Source organism: Notechis scutatus, chromosome 6 (genome assembly GCF_049901735.1).
Source record: "Notechis scutatus isolate UNSWTSFEM ecotype Mainland chromosome 6, rNotScu1.2, whole genome shotgun sequence".
Taxonomy (NCBI): Eukaryota; Metazoa; Chordata; class Lepidosauria; order Squamata; family Elapidae; genus Notechis; species Notechis scutatus.
The window spans coordinates 33,157,430-33,172,385 of record NC_142014.1 but is presented as its reverse complement, the minus strand read 5'-3'; positions in this window follow the sequence as shown (position 1 = coordinate 33,172,385).

Sequence of the window (14,956 nt, the reverse complement as noted above, 5' to 3'; positions counted from 1 at the left end):
ACAGGCCATACGCATAATTTTCCCTAGAACTAATTTACTCAGGAAGGATCAGAATTCGCCAGCTACTCATAATTATGCAAACATGTTTCTTGCATCTGTCACCACCTATAAATCCAATGTCTGCTGCAGACAAGGGACCTACGCAAACTGCAAACCAGTCTCTGTAGGAATGCAATTATACCCATAACAAGTTTCATCTTGATACCCCTAATCCATTTTTTCTTCTCTGTTGTCTGGATTTCAATTTCAACCAACTACCAAGTTTACAATGCTCATATTTGCTAAAATTACTTCCTGTGACCTACCAGTATTGGCATTCAAATTAAGTCAAAGTTTGAATGACTTTGTCTGCAAAGTATTATGACAATTGCTGGCAGCACACCCCTGACTATTACGATTATCCACCCTCAATATATTTATGAAGGGTATGCCCCACAGCACAGAAAAGCGTTATCGGCCAATGAGTAGTGTTTTTCATTATTTCTGTTACTAGAGTCTCTTTTTTTCTGATTCATTAAGAGAGATCCTCCATTTGAGATTCAACCTAATTGTTTCATTAATCTCAGTTCTTTAATTTTTAAAAAGGTCTCATTGATTCTGTTAGAGAAACATTGCTTAGCCAGAATAGTGAAAATTATTCTATGCACAATTTTAAAAAATCATCTGAATCTTTCAGACCTCATTTAGAACATTTTAACTGATCTTCAATTCTTCCAGGGATTGATAGCAGTTGCCAGTCTAAATTGACCAGAGAGTGATCTGCTATGACAATGAAAATGTTCAGAACATTATGGTGAGCATCAAATCCTTAGTCATCCCAGGCTGGCTAGCATGGTGTCATTGTAAATAACAGTGTTTTTCAAGCTTGGGAACTTTAAGTTGTATGAGCTTCAACTCCCAGAATTCCACAGTCAGCACACTGGCTGGGGGATTTTGGGCGTTGAAGTCCATACATCTTCTCAAGATTGAGAAACACTGGGTATATAAGATCAAAAAGAGATAGATGATAGCCCCTCATATGTTGAGGACTCAATGTTAGTGAAATGTGTGAATAAAGATAGCAACATATTCCTACTTTCTTTAATGACACTTTGACTAAAATAGATTCATAATTCATTCCCTATTCTGTCACATAGGAAGCCTCCAAGTAAAAACAAATGGGACTTCGTTTTAAGCTTAGTTTTAGTTTTCTATTACACTCTTCCCAAGACAAAGAAATTCTAGGTGTTGATAAGGTGTTAAGTTTGATGTATTTATTGTTAGATTCATTTAATAGGTTCTGTGCTATGGACTTTTATATGCTTAGGTTATGTTCTGAACAAAATGAATGTGACTCTATATTTTTCTTTAATTTACTGATTCTTCAAAATGTGTCTGACAAACTAATCCTTATGCACCTAGTTTTATATGGGTTATTTACTATTGTGTTTCTCATAAAATAAGTCCGGGTCTTATTTTTTTTTAAGCCCCGAAAAAATGGCTAGGACTTCTTTTCGGGGGTGACTTAATCCCCCCCCTTGCATCCTCGGACGGGCGGGTGGGCAGCAGCGGCGTGGATGTTGGCCTCGGTGCGGCGCCTGCCGCCGCTGCTTCCTCTTGGAGCATCCTCTTTCATTTGGAGTGTCGTTGCTGCATTTTGAGCTGCTGCCGCCGCGTTTGGAGCATCACTGCCATGTTTGGAGCTGCCACTGCGTTTGGAGCTGCCACCACCACGTTTGGAGCATCACCGGCAGCAGCAGCTCCAAACGTGGCGGCAATGCTCCAAACGCACCGGTGGCAGCTCCAAACATGGCGATGACACTCCAAACAGAAGAGGATGATCCAAGAGGAAGCAGCAGTGGCAGGTGCCCCACTGAGGCTGACATACATGCTGCCGCCGCCCGCCCACTGACCCGGCCTGCAGGCAGCACCATACCCGGGTCTGCAGCAAAGGTACTTGGCAGGAGTAGGGAGTTCTCTGCGCTCCGCCATGATCGGCTGTTATGAGTGGCTGGTGGTGAGGCATGGCTGTCCATGAGGTGCTCCTAATGGCAAGGCCCCCCCACCCTTCCCCATTTTGCATGTTTTAAAATAGGCCTAAATTTGTGGGGGAGGGGCTTAATTTCATTTTATGCCTAAAAACATGCTGGGCCTTCCTATTGGGGGGGCTGTATTGTTGGAGAAACACGGTATTTTATTCAGCAACCTTAAAATATAAATCTTAATCTGTGGGAGATAAAAGCCACTTAGAAGGAGACACTGACATAGGAAAGTATCAATTGACATTAAAGTCTCCAAGACAAGACATCTAGAGTAATCCATGGCCGTGCTTGAGATCATCAAAGTTCTTTCAGGAGAAGACACTGTTTATAGTGGGATAGGCATATACTTCCAGTACTCCTGTGCTATCCCAACCATCCAAATAAAACATAAAACATTCAATATTGGCATATCATTAAATTGAGCTTCTGACCAGAGAGATGAAATTCCTGTAAACTATGATCATAGCACTTCTGCAGCCCACCCAATCCTAGCCTGTAGGATCATATTTTGGTGGTGTAGCTGTGGAAGGTTGACTTCTTCCTGTCTACTCTCAGTCAGATCTCTGAAGTACCATCCAACATTACATTGTAGCCAATTTTCTAGGAAGTGACCTGGCATTTTAAAGCAAGACAATAGTTGTCACATAGACTTTTTTTAGTTAGACTTTACCCTTTTTCCAACAAACTTCTTTACTCGCAGATTCGTTGTAGCAAGATTCGTTTATTGTGGTTTGTTTCTTCCAACAACAGCAACAAATGGCACACCGGAGCAAAACCAGTGCTGAGAGCGGCTGCCTCCCAGCGCTGTTTATATCTCTCGCCACCCGTAATCATTGTCATCCCCGCCCTTAATCATTGCCTAGCCTTAATCATTGTCATCTCCACCTTTAACCATTTTCTGCCTCCCTGCGTGATCCTCCCCCTCCCCACTCCTACCCCATATGCATATTCCCTATTAAGAGTGCCCAGGCATTACCCGCCCACACTACGTGCACTGCCACCCCCAACCCACAAAAGCCGAAAACATGTGCATGAGTCTAGTTAGTTGACAAGCCGCTCCGAAATGCCATTTGAGAGCTGGAAAGCGCAGTGCCGATATGCCGGCTCGACAGTTCATCCAGCTGACTGCGTCGGGAGAAAGGAGGGAGGGGGAGCGTCTTGCCCGGCGCCGGCTAAGCTCGCCCTCACCTGGAATGGATTCCCCGCCCTGGGTATGTGTTGGGCTTCATTCTGTTCGTTAGTGTGGCATCGCCGAGGAAGCCCGACACCAGCTTCTGAACCACTATTTTTTTGCAACAGCAAGGTTGCAGCCAACTAACACCTCCCTGCTTGTTAATCCCATGTTTGCACCCACCATCTCTTATAAAAAACAATTCATAATTCCATCATTTTAATGGAAACAACCAAAAATAGTTCCTCCGGTGTTAGAATCTTTCACAATTATTACTTTCTCTGCCCTGTGTCTATGTCCAAATAGAGAAAGTTAAAACACAGTCTGGCAATCTCCCAGATATAAATCCATTAATCTACTATGTTAAGTGCAAGTTCATAAGCTAACCTGGAAAAGCAGAGAGCTAAGGAAAGAAACAATTATGTTTGCATAGAAACTTGGAGTGTATGGGACAACAAAAGAAAAAGAGGTTGATGTGCAGAGTTTTCGAATTTTAAGGAAGAAAATGGCTAGATTTGTTTAATTAATCAGCCTTTATTTTATTGACTCTATTTTATTTTTGCAGGGTATGATGAAAGAATCTTGAAAGCCTGATGTTTTGATCTTTGGAAAGCTGGAGGTCAAAACTGTCCTATGGCTTTGCTATAACATACAGTGGCTAAAGTAGTCTGGGATCTTAACTCTCTCCTACATTTGAAAGAGGACAATAAATTGATTCATATTTAAAAGGGAAGCATGGATATGAATCTGTACAATTGCAATGTTTCAATCACCATTAAGCTAACTAAATAAACTGATAGGAGCACAGGAGAATACAGAAAAGAGGGAATGCAATTATGTTACATCCTAATTTTGTTAGTACTGTTTTCTAGTTACCTACTGCTACAGCCTGAATCTGAAAAATATCTTTTATCTATGGGATTTATGAAGCCAAGATACTTAATGCTTGGCTATTTTCTGTATACATTTTTATTACATGTATTTGGTTAGATTCAGTACACACAAAAATCAATAAAGAGAAGTGGATGAAGGGAGACTTGTTATTATAGCCTAGAGACTTTAACATGGGCCTTAAATTCTTTCTTGAAAGAAAAGAAATAAGTACTCATTTTTGGTTGATAGCTTATTAGGAGAATTCTGCTGAAAAAGCATAATCTTCAAATTTTATTGAACCACCAATTATTAGAATTTGAAAATATCATTATTCCTTCTTCTAGAGGGAAATACTGTAGTCATTGGTATTTGTAGGACTCAATGTCCTTCCCACCACATTAACCATATCCAAATTATTGGGGACAGAGTTAGGCTAATTCTAGAACTGGTTTGAAATGGTAGCAATAACAATAGCATTCAGGCTTATATAATGCCCCATAACATTTTATAGCTTCCCTGGGTGGTTTAAAATGTAAGCATTATTTGCATATTGGCTCCCATAAGCTGGGTCCTCATTTTTCCAACCTTGGAAGGATAGAAGGTTGAGTGAACCTTGAGCTCCACCAAGATCGAACTCCAGGCTGTGGGTAGAATTTACCTACAATACTGTACTTTTAACACTGCACCACCAATTACAGTGTTTTTTTTTAAAAAAAGAAATGTGAACACAGCCTTGCCTCACTGATGTCGTGCCACTCTATCATCTGCAAGAGTGCAGGATATTTCAGATTTTAGATAACTCAACTTTAGAGCACCCCACTGATAAAAAAGAAATTGCTCTTTCAATTCTCTGCCTTGATATTAAGGTTCTGATTCAGCATTATCTTCTATAAATATATATATTTCAACTTGCTAAAAATATGTGATTTTTAAAATTAGGCCACACATTTCAAAGGAAAAGAATCGTGCCTCTTCCACTTTAAATTATAGCATGAGCATATATCAAAATATTAGTGACTTTGTCACTGCTACCTGGATGATAAAAGGGTCTTTTGCATTGGGGACTATGTATACACAAACAAAACCTGCCCTTTTCTCTGTATCAAAAAGCCTCATTGAAACATATCAGCCTGCTTCAGTGGTTTGATTTAAGTTGCAGAGGTGGAGCAACTAGATTTTTTTGATTGAAGTGACACTTCGTATCAAATCACAGTCTATCTGCAAAAGTCAGTAAGTCACCTGAAAGAATAAGAAATAAATTATTAAGGTAGCACCTGTGAGGTTTTGTTCTTAGCCTGAGATTCTGGAATACAGGAATGCAAGAATGCAGAGAATGTAAATATGAAATTTGTCTTTCATATGGGAAAGACTATCCAAATTACCATTATAGAAAAGCTAAAGAGGGTACTGAATTTAAACCTAAGGATGGTATAAATGTAGGTGTCAGTCTTTATGGTTACTGTGTGTTACTATGTTACTTCCCAAGAATTGTAGTAATGACTAAAATTATTGGGAAGCAATAAAGGTTTATTCTTAATCATGTTCTCAACTATTTCTCGCATTCTATCACCTGCTTAGAAGCTGGGAAGAGTAATTAGGTATTTTCCAAATATATGGGGCTGACCATCACCATAATCCCTGATCATTGGCCATTTTAACTGGAGCTGAATGAAGTCTAAGATTTCAAGATACATTGCTGATGATGACTATTGCTATTAATATTCTCTAGCCTCCCTGTGTTCAGGTGCAAACTTTTATATAATTTTTTTTTTTCAGATAGAGACTGGCTTTTCAGATACAGTAAAGCATCTAAAGTATGACATAAAAACCACATGCAGCACCCTGGTTCCATTTTATAAAGCCCATGTTTTGAGTTGGAAATAGATAAAGTCATAGTTTATATTACAAAATAGACACCACAGTTAAAAAAATAAACAAAAGCAAAACAAAGAATAAACCAAAGCAATCTCTCCCAAACTCAGCTCTGCCTGCATTTATGATGAACATCCACTTTTCAATCCTCATCCCCCAAATATCAGAAATGTGGCCCTTACCCAAACTATAGTCCCCTGTATTTTTTAAGTAGATAAATGACCTACTTCAGTCTTCATTTGTTCCACTGTTGCAGGCATTCTTGCTGAAGTGACTAGTTGTCAACTTTGCAACTTTTCTGTACAGAATCTTTTCCAGTTCATGTTATGTTTATTGCAAATTATAGCTTATCCTGTTCAGAACCTTCTCTTCTAGAACCGAAATACACAAGGTGTATTCTGTTCTTGTTGCTAACTTACGCTATATCTAGGCTAGTTGTAGTGTACTAAATTTAAAATATATGTTAAAGTCAAGTTATTCCACCAGGAAAAGTTTTTTCTATAGTATATACAGTGGCAATAATAGATCCTCTTGTTCTACTGTCTACATTGGATAGTGAGTTTTTTTCAACATTTTTGTTCAGCTGGGGTAGTTTCTGCTCATTCCAACAGGACACCAGCAGAATGCAAGTCTTTATGGAATGTTCTATGTCAAGTTTTACAGGATCTACCTCTCTTTCATTTTAACTACAACTGATTTATGGTCTTATCATTGTGCTGACCTGGCAGATATAAACATATCCCTTGCAATGTATCCTCTGTTCTGCCATATTATCCTGTATCCAATGTGAATCAGTTATTTTGGGGAGCTTAGTGCTGGTGATAATGCAAACATGATACAGGTAATCCTCAGTTATGACCATAATTCCATCACAAGTTGTAAGCCAAATCAGATCCAATTTTATAGCAATTTTTATGGTAGTCATTAAGTAAATCATATAAAGCAAATCCAGCTTGCCCAATGGACATTTTTGCTGTACTAACATAATCTGTGAGTACTAATTTCTGGGTGTAAGGTTAGAAGACAACCTGACAACCTGTGACTGATGTCTGTCTATTGCAGAAGCTAAGTGAATTTCAGAAGTGCCTGAGACTAGGGACTTCTGGCTGTGCTTCCGCTGTGTTCAGAGCAGGGTCTGTGATTGTCCGTGGCTTCGCTCCAAGCTCTCTTGTTGGAGGGTCTCAACTGGGACCGGAACTACCCTGAAGGGGTGGTGAAGAAAGGGGGACCACCTGACAGGTAGAGGAGAGATGCATCTCTCCTCCCTGTTAAGGAAACCGCCCTCTGAAGATGAGTTGCAGCAACAGTCAAAATGGCTGTCATGAAGGCGGGAGGCAGTCTGAAAACCTAATCTGTGCTGGAGCAAAGAGTTAGTGAGCAGTGTGTTAACTGGGTGAAAATACTTCCGAACTACTAAAGGTATGCCCGATAAAAATAACAGATAAGAAAACTCATAAAGATTGGGATTGGCAGCGATTTTAAAAGATAGAGAAGAATTTGTGAAATAACTTAATCCTTAAAACTTAAACAGAAGGGAAATAATTTAAAGGGAAAATTCTTATAAAAAAGAATTTAAAAAATTGGAACTGGTGATTGTACAGGATTTGGCATTGGATCGGCATTACTTAAAATGCTGTAATTGACTGGAAAAAGAATATAATAACTAACAATTGAAAATATTGATAAATTTGATGAAAGATTAAAGAAACAGTAAAAAAAAGGTGGAAAGTGGAAACTGATATAAGAGTGCCACCTGCTGTTAAAAGAAAAATCCTGTAGATCCTGACAACCAGACTTATTTAAAGTTAAAATTAAAGGAAAATAAAATAAAAATAAAATAAAAGGAATTGTATTGTTAAAAGACCCCAGAAAATTGGAATATTGACTTTAAATCGGTGAAGGAATATGTGAAGATTTCACCTGGGATTTGGATACGTGAAAAGAAATAGACCGATGGACTTTGGAATATAAAGACTGGTGGATATTTAGTTTACAGACAGGAGGAAAAAATAGTTGGTTTAAATAAAGACACTGGACAACTAGATAATTGGACAGAAAAATAAAATAAGCAAACAAAAATGAGCGAAATATGCAGAGAAATAGTGTTGGAACTACAAACTATAAGAGAAATGATGAACAGAAGCATTACAGACTTACTGAGTAAAATACAGAATATGGAAAAAAATTAAAAATGGTGATGCAAACTACAGAAGAAATTATAGAAGAAAAGCAAGAAGGGCAAACAGAGTAGGAGCCAAACATGAGAAACCAGCAAGGCAGAGCAGATGAAACAATAAACAAAGCGAAAGGGAAAAAGGGAAATAAAATGTTAATGATTGAGGTAATAAACCCAGGGGAGGAAATTCTGAGAGCTAAACAACAAAGGAGGGAAATTTAGAGAAAGGTTTTTGAGAGAACAGGGGCAAAACTAGAAAACTGGGAAGAGAAGCAGAGGAATATAGCAGAAAAAAGAGGACTAAGCAAGAGAAAGGGTCAAAAATATTTAAAAATGGGAGGCAAAGAAGAGATTAATAAATACTGAAAGGAGAGCAAGAGACAATGGTTAAAGAGAGGAAGGATAGAGACTCCACATGAAGAGGTATTATAGGAGTTAAGATATATAGTTATTAATTTTAATAAAATGAGAAAAATGGGAAATCAAGATTTATTGTTAAAGATATGTAAATTGTTAACCAGAAGAAATACAAGGTTGAATATTTTAATTGGAATAATTATGGAATTAAGTTTTTATTATAAGACTACTATTTAAGATATGTAATTGTTAATGGGATATATATATAAAATTAATATAATATTATGGGGGGGAAGTCATGTGGAATCTAAAGGGGGAAAATATAGATGTATAGTAATAGATAAAAATATAGATATTATTATTAGAATGTATATCCCCGTGGTGGCAAACCTATGGCAGACATGCCAGAAGTGACATGCAGAGCACATGAGCACTCGCCCAGAAAACATGTACCGTATATACTCGAGTATAAGTCGACCCGAATATAAGCCGAGGCACCTAATTTTACCACAAAATAACTGGGAAAACTTATTGACTCGAGTATAAGCCGAGGGTGGGAAATGCAGCAGCTACTGGTAAATTTCAAAAATAAAAATAATTTATTTGGGAAACGATCTCACTATCATGAAAGGTTTAATTGATTCACTAACCCAAAAGAAGAAGATGATGATGACAGCGGGAGGCAGGAGTCACTCTCTTCCCCTCCCCTCGGAGGCCCCCTGAGTCAGGAGTCGCTACCGCCGGCGCGGCCCCAGTCCCGCGTCGCCTCGGGAAGGGAAAGGGAAAAAGGAAGAGCCGCGGCAGCGCTTTGCAATGGCAGCAGTGGCACCGGAGGCTCAGGCTCAGCGGCTCCTGGTTTTGCCCCACCCTTCCCAAGGCAACGCGGGACCAGAGCCGCACTGGCGGCAGCAACTCCCGACAGCCCCAGCCGGACACCTGAGCGGAGCCCGGGCGGAACTGCCTGTTGCTGCCGTGGGTGCCGCTGCGGGCGCCTGGCTGCCCAAGTAAAGAACAGGGCGGCGCCGGACAATCGGAGAAGCGGAGCAAAGCCGGAGACCAGCAGCTGCCTCCCTCGGCGCAGAAAGCCTCCCCCAACCAGCCAGCCAGTCTCCTCCTCCTCGGCCACACAGAACAAACAGGCAGAGAAGGAGGAGAGCAGCTGGTCAGCTGGGGGAGGCCTCCCGTGCTGCGAAAGAGGCAGCCAATGATCTCCGGCGCCGCCCTGCTCCACGCGCTGGCTGCTCGGACTTGCCGGGCCCGGCACATAGAACAGGGCGGCGCCGGATGTTGGAGAAGCCGGCGGAGCTGGGGATCATTACGCCTCTTGCAGCACAGAAGCCTCCCCAACTGCCAGCTGCTCTCCTCCTTCTCTGCCTGCTTGTTCTGTATGGCCGAGGAGAGCGACCAGCCAACTGGTTGGGAAGCTTTCTTCGCGAAGGCAGCTACTAATCTCCGGCTTTGCTCCGCTTTCAATGGTCCGGCACCACCCTGTTCTTCTTGTGCTGCTAAAGAGGCGGCTAATGATCTCGGCGCGCCCTATTCTATGTGCTGGCTGCTGGACTTGCCGGGCCCGCACATAGAACAGGGCGCGCTGGATGTTGGAGAAGCTGAGCGGAGCTCACCTCAGCTCGCGTTGTTTTCTGAGCCCGTGAGCCTAGAGCCAGGGCGCTTTCATTGCGGCGGAGCTTCTTGTCTCGGGAAAAACCGGGCGTCGTTGCTGCCCCTGAGGGAGGGCGATTCTGGGCTGCACGATTGGGGGACTTCGTGGCTTTGGGTGGGAGCGAGGACGGACGGAGTCCGTGAAGTGGGCTTGCCTGCCCTTGCTGGCTGCCTCTGCTTCCTTAGGGGCGGGAAGGGGGCTCATCTGGACCAAGAGTGAGTCTCCCCTCAGTTTCCCCTGAAGGATCTTCCGTCGCTTTTGCCTTCTCCCTACATCTTCCCTCTGTTAAAATTCCCCCCACACACACACACACTTATTTTCGGGCGGATAGATTTCGTGTCTGAGCATTCTCACATGACGGTGGGTCTTCCCCCCCCCTAAAAACAGTTAAAAAAAGAAAAAATATATCCTCATGCAAGAACTTTTCTGCTTCTGATTACCCCCATGCTTAAAAGTTGCAAAGGAAACACGGAAGCAGGGAAGCGCCTGCCCAGCTCCGGAGCTCCACACCATTTTTTTTTCAGAGGGGAATCTGACTCGAGTATAAGCCGAGGGGGTTTTTTTCAGCACAAAAAATGGGCTGAAAAACTCGGCTTATACTCGAGTATATACGGTATTATGCATGTATGCATGCTGCTCACCCAACAGCGCATGTGCGGGGACACGGCAGCATGGAGGAGACACTTATGCATGTGCAGAAACACGTGGTGCACATGAGGGGGTTGCACATGCATGTGCAGAAGCACACTGCATGGGTCACGTGAGTTGCACGCGCGCATGCACAGAAGCACAGGTTGTGCGAGTTGCTCGCACATGCACAGGAGGCACCGGAGGGCCGCACGCATTGCCTTCTGGGTGATGGCACGCGAGCACAAGCAGGTAAGTGCACGCCCAATTATCGGCATGGGAGCCGAAAAAGGTTAGTCACCATAGGTATAGCCTGTTAAATGAATATAAGATGGAAAATATGACCTATGTACTGTAAGGAGATTAGAGAGGGACTTGTGTTAAAAATATAACAGTGGCACAACTAACATTAAAAGGAGATAAATATTGGATAATACAACCTAAGATGAATATATGAATGATTACCTGAATGATATAATTTGTTAAACTCTGCAAATATGACTATGAAGAGAATATGTTTAATACAAAAATGATATTAAAAATATAATGATATAAAATATGGGAATATCAAATAATAAAAGCTGGTACATGTAATAATATTAAATTAGATAAGAAAATTGATAATATGAATATGAAATTAGGGACATCTTTGTTATTGAAATGTTAAATGACCTGGAACCACACTGTTCAACCAATGATGTATGTCAAGGAATAAAAATAAACATTTATTTTTAAAAAAGAAGTGCCTCAGACTTGAATCAATAGCTATATAGTTTAAGCTTATAATACAGTTGGGTTTTCCCAGACTAAACCTCATCATTTTATCCTTGCCAGGCTACAATCAACCAAGAATTGAACTGTCACAAAACATGGAGGATTAGAGCAGCAGTGGTGAGAAGCAGTCAGGAGGAAGTGCTATTTCCTAGCTGAAACTATATCATGTGAAAAAGTGACTCACATATGCTGTTCTAGTAACTAGCATCTGAAAGAAAAGAGAACTGTCAGGGGCAGAGACAGAAAATGAATAGTGTTGCTGGCCAGGAAGTGACAAAAGGCATAATTGGTGGTTTGGATATTTGAGAAAGACAGAGGTAATTACTTTTAACTAATGTTTAAAGCAGCAGAAACAAAGAGTAATTTAATTGAGAGAAGCAACGCTTGAGATCATACAAACAGATTGTGCTAAGAGACAGTCTATTTTGATTTCATAATCACACTCCATTAGAAGTCAAAACTCTTTTGATTACTTCATTAATATTTGCTGAAATGTCAGAAGTTTGTCATTTTATACTACAAATACTAACTGAAGTTGCAAAAAATTGTGAATGTTGCAATATGAAGTCCTATCATCTTACTACACATGACATGACCACACTCTACACACCATTTTTAAAAGAGATGTTTTCACAATTATGTCTTTGTTTTATTCCAAACCAGCCACAAAAACTTAAGGTTGGCTTTAGCTGTTCCAATTTTACAACCATGTTTTCTTCTTTTTCTGACATAAATTTCATAATTTCACTTTTATTCAGGCAACTAGTCTGGGGATAAAGTTATTTGCCTATTCTTAGGCAGCTTGATATGATTCTTCTTAATAAGAATCATGGAAGTTTGCTTTTCATGCAGTATCATTCAGTGGAATATTATTCAGTTAAGAGTTAAGTGCCAAAATTATCCACCTCTTCTACCCAATTAATGAAAACTTGAAATTTAGCTAGACTGCTCGCTAAGCAAAGCATTATTTTTAAAAAAATATGTATCCACGATTCTAAAGGAACTTCCCCAGGACTACTTGGGATAAGCAGGGACTTACTATCTTGTCTGAAGGTTTGTCATGCAAGAATGACAAATAGCCAAGGTTTTTCAGAATTCCTCCCCTCCCCCGATAAATCAGTTCATTATTAAAGTTTGATCTTTATGTTCTAACAAACTGTAGCCACCATGAGTAACTCCGGAAAGGTGAGAAAGTTGTGCAAGGCAGTGCTTTAGAAAAAAAACACCAATCAACCCAGATTCATTGGCTTCCTCCATCCATTTGTGACACGGTAAGTTGCAATAAGTAAAAACTACAAATCCACCCCCTGCACCATCATCCATCATCGCATAACATGCCCCAATCACCATCCGTCCCCTCACCCAGGTGCAGAATAACATGACCTTGTCTTAGAAGAAGAATGCTATTATGTCTAACCACATACACTCCAAGAAATTCCCCCCTCCCATTTTCCCAGGCTCAAGAATCTGGCAGTGTGAAAGTGTCTGGTTTCAATATGGCTTTCAAAGCTGACAGGCATCCCCCCTTGAAAAACATCACATCCACATCGATAGCATTTGATAATCCCCGTAGGTTGGGTAGGAGCGGCTTCAGCAGGTTTAGTCAGAAGGCATCTGGCCAAAGTTCTACTAGGGGGCTTCTCAAAGGGAGGTTTTCAGTGTGGATGGATTTATCTATCCAGAATAATGGACATGGCATATCAGTCTTGCAGTCACTCAGGTACTCCCGTATGCCACAGGCTTTTCTGACTTCTGGATCAATGGCTTCTTTAAAATAGTGCAGAAGTATCCTGTCAGGTCAATGCATGAGGTTACCTGTGACCTGTCTAAAGTCCCATACAAAGTCTTTTATGGGTCAATTACCTTGCTTCATCTCCTTTATTTTATCTTCAATTTCACCTACTCTGTCAGGGTCTTCAAATCTAGCCCTGAGCAGCTTGACAAATGCATCAGCATCATTTTGTTCTGCAGCGTCCTCACTGTGTAGCTGGGCTATCCAGGCAGAAGCATCTCCCTCATTCCTCCCATCTGTAATTGCGGAAACTACGTTGCGGTCTGTTCCGTATTGGTTTCCAAATTGATCTATATGCCCAGATTCGGCTGAGGAAGTAAGCAAGTTTCTCAGGCTTCCCATCAAAAGTTGCTCTAAACCTTGGTGGCTCTGGCTTGGCTTGGGGAATCGCCATAGCAACCGCCGGCTGACCTGGAATCTGCTGTGCTGCTGCAGGTGGCAGGAGAGCCCCCTGCAGGGGTACTCTGAGGGGCGGCTGAGCTGGGATCTGCTGTGCTGTTACTGTTGTCTGCTGAATAGGGGCCGTCTGCCAAACTTGTTGCCGTGTTGGAAAAGGGTGGTGGTGACTGCAGCCTACTGCTGGAACTGACTCCATTGCTGCGCTGGTGAACTCCATTGCTGCGCTGCTTGGTCCCATGGTGGTCCTGAACCAGATGGTGCAACCAGTGCTGGCATCCACTGGCATTGGACCCACCCCGACCAGGATAGAATCCCCAGCCTGGGGGAATACACTCCACAGGCGGTAACCTCACCACTGGCTGGCGAGGGGGAGGAATTGGAGGTTGTAACATCCCAAATGTTGACTGCATCTGCTGTCTCTCCCATTTTCCAAGGTCAAGAATGTAGCAGTATAGAAGCATCTGATCTCAATATGGTTTCCAAAGCTAATAATGAGATTGCCAGAAGGGAAAAAGGCAGTAGGGCACAAATGGTGTTACACAGATGGTGTTTGATGACACTGTAATTGTTTGATGACACTGTAATTGTAATGTAAAAGAAGCTGTACTGGGTGTAAATGTTTATTAAATATTGTAATGTTAAAGAGGTTGTATAAGAGTGAAATAAGCCTGTATCTGTGGAAAGTATAATTATGTTAAAGTGTTTGGTTTATCTGCTGTTCAGTTTTAAATGGGAGGAGTGTTAAGGTATTAAGATTTAGGAACTGACCAGCAGTGAGTAGCTGCACGATGCTGTGAAGCTGATGTAAGTTTGGGTAATGTAACAAGGGTGATTCAGCAGAGTATGGGTATTTCCCTTTAAGGCTGGAGAGTAAAGTTCCCCTTAAGAGGTGTGTATATAAAGGCAGCCAATCAGAGGGGGTGGTTCTCTTTCCTTGTGACCAGTATTCAGTGCAGAAGTTCTCTGTGTGTTAGGAGGAAGAAAAGCTTGCTTGTAAAGGTATTTTGCTACAATGTGTATATTGTCTGCATATACCTGTTGTATATTAAACCACTGTTATTGTCTAAGCCTCTGTGTGTGTGCTCCTGGGTTATCTCATGAAGGTAGTCATGCTGCCAAACACTCTGACAAGTTATAAGATTCCAAGAGAGAGAAAGGAAAAGGTGATTAAAAAGTTAATAGATGATGGAACTCCAAAAAGATTAAGAGATGATGGATAGCGATAAAATATATT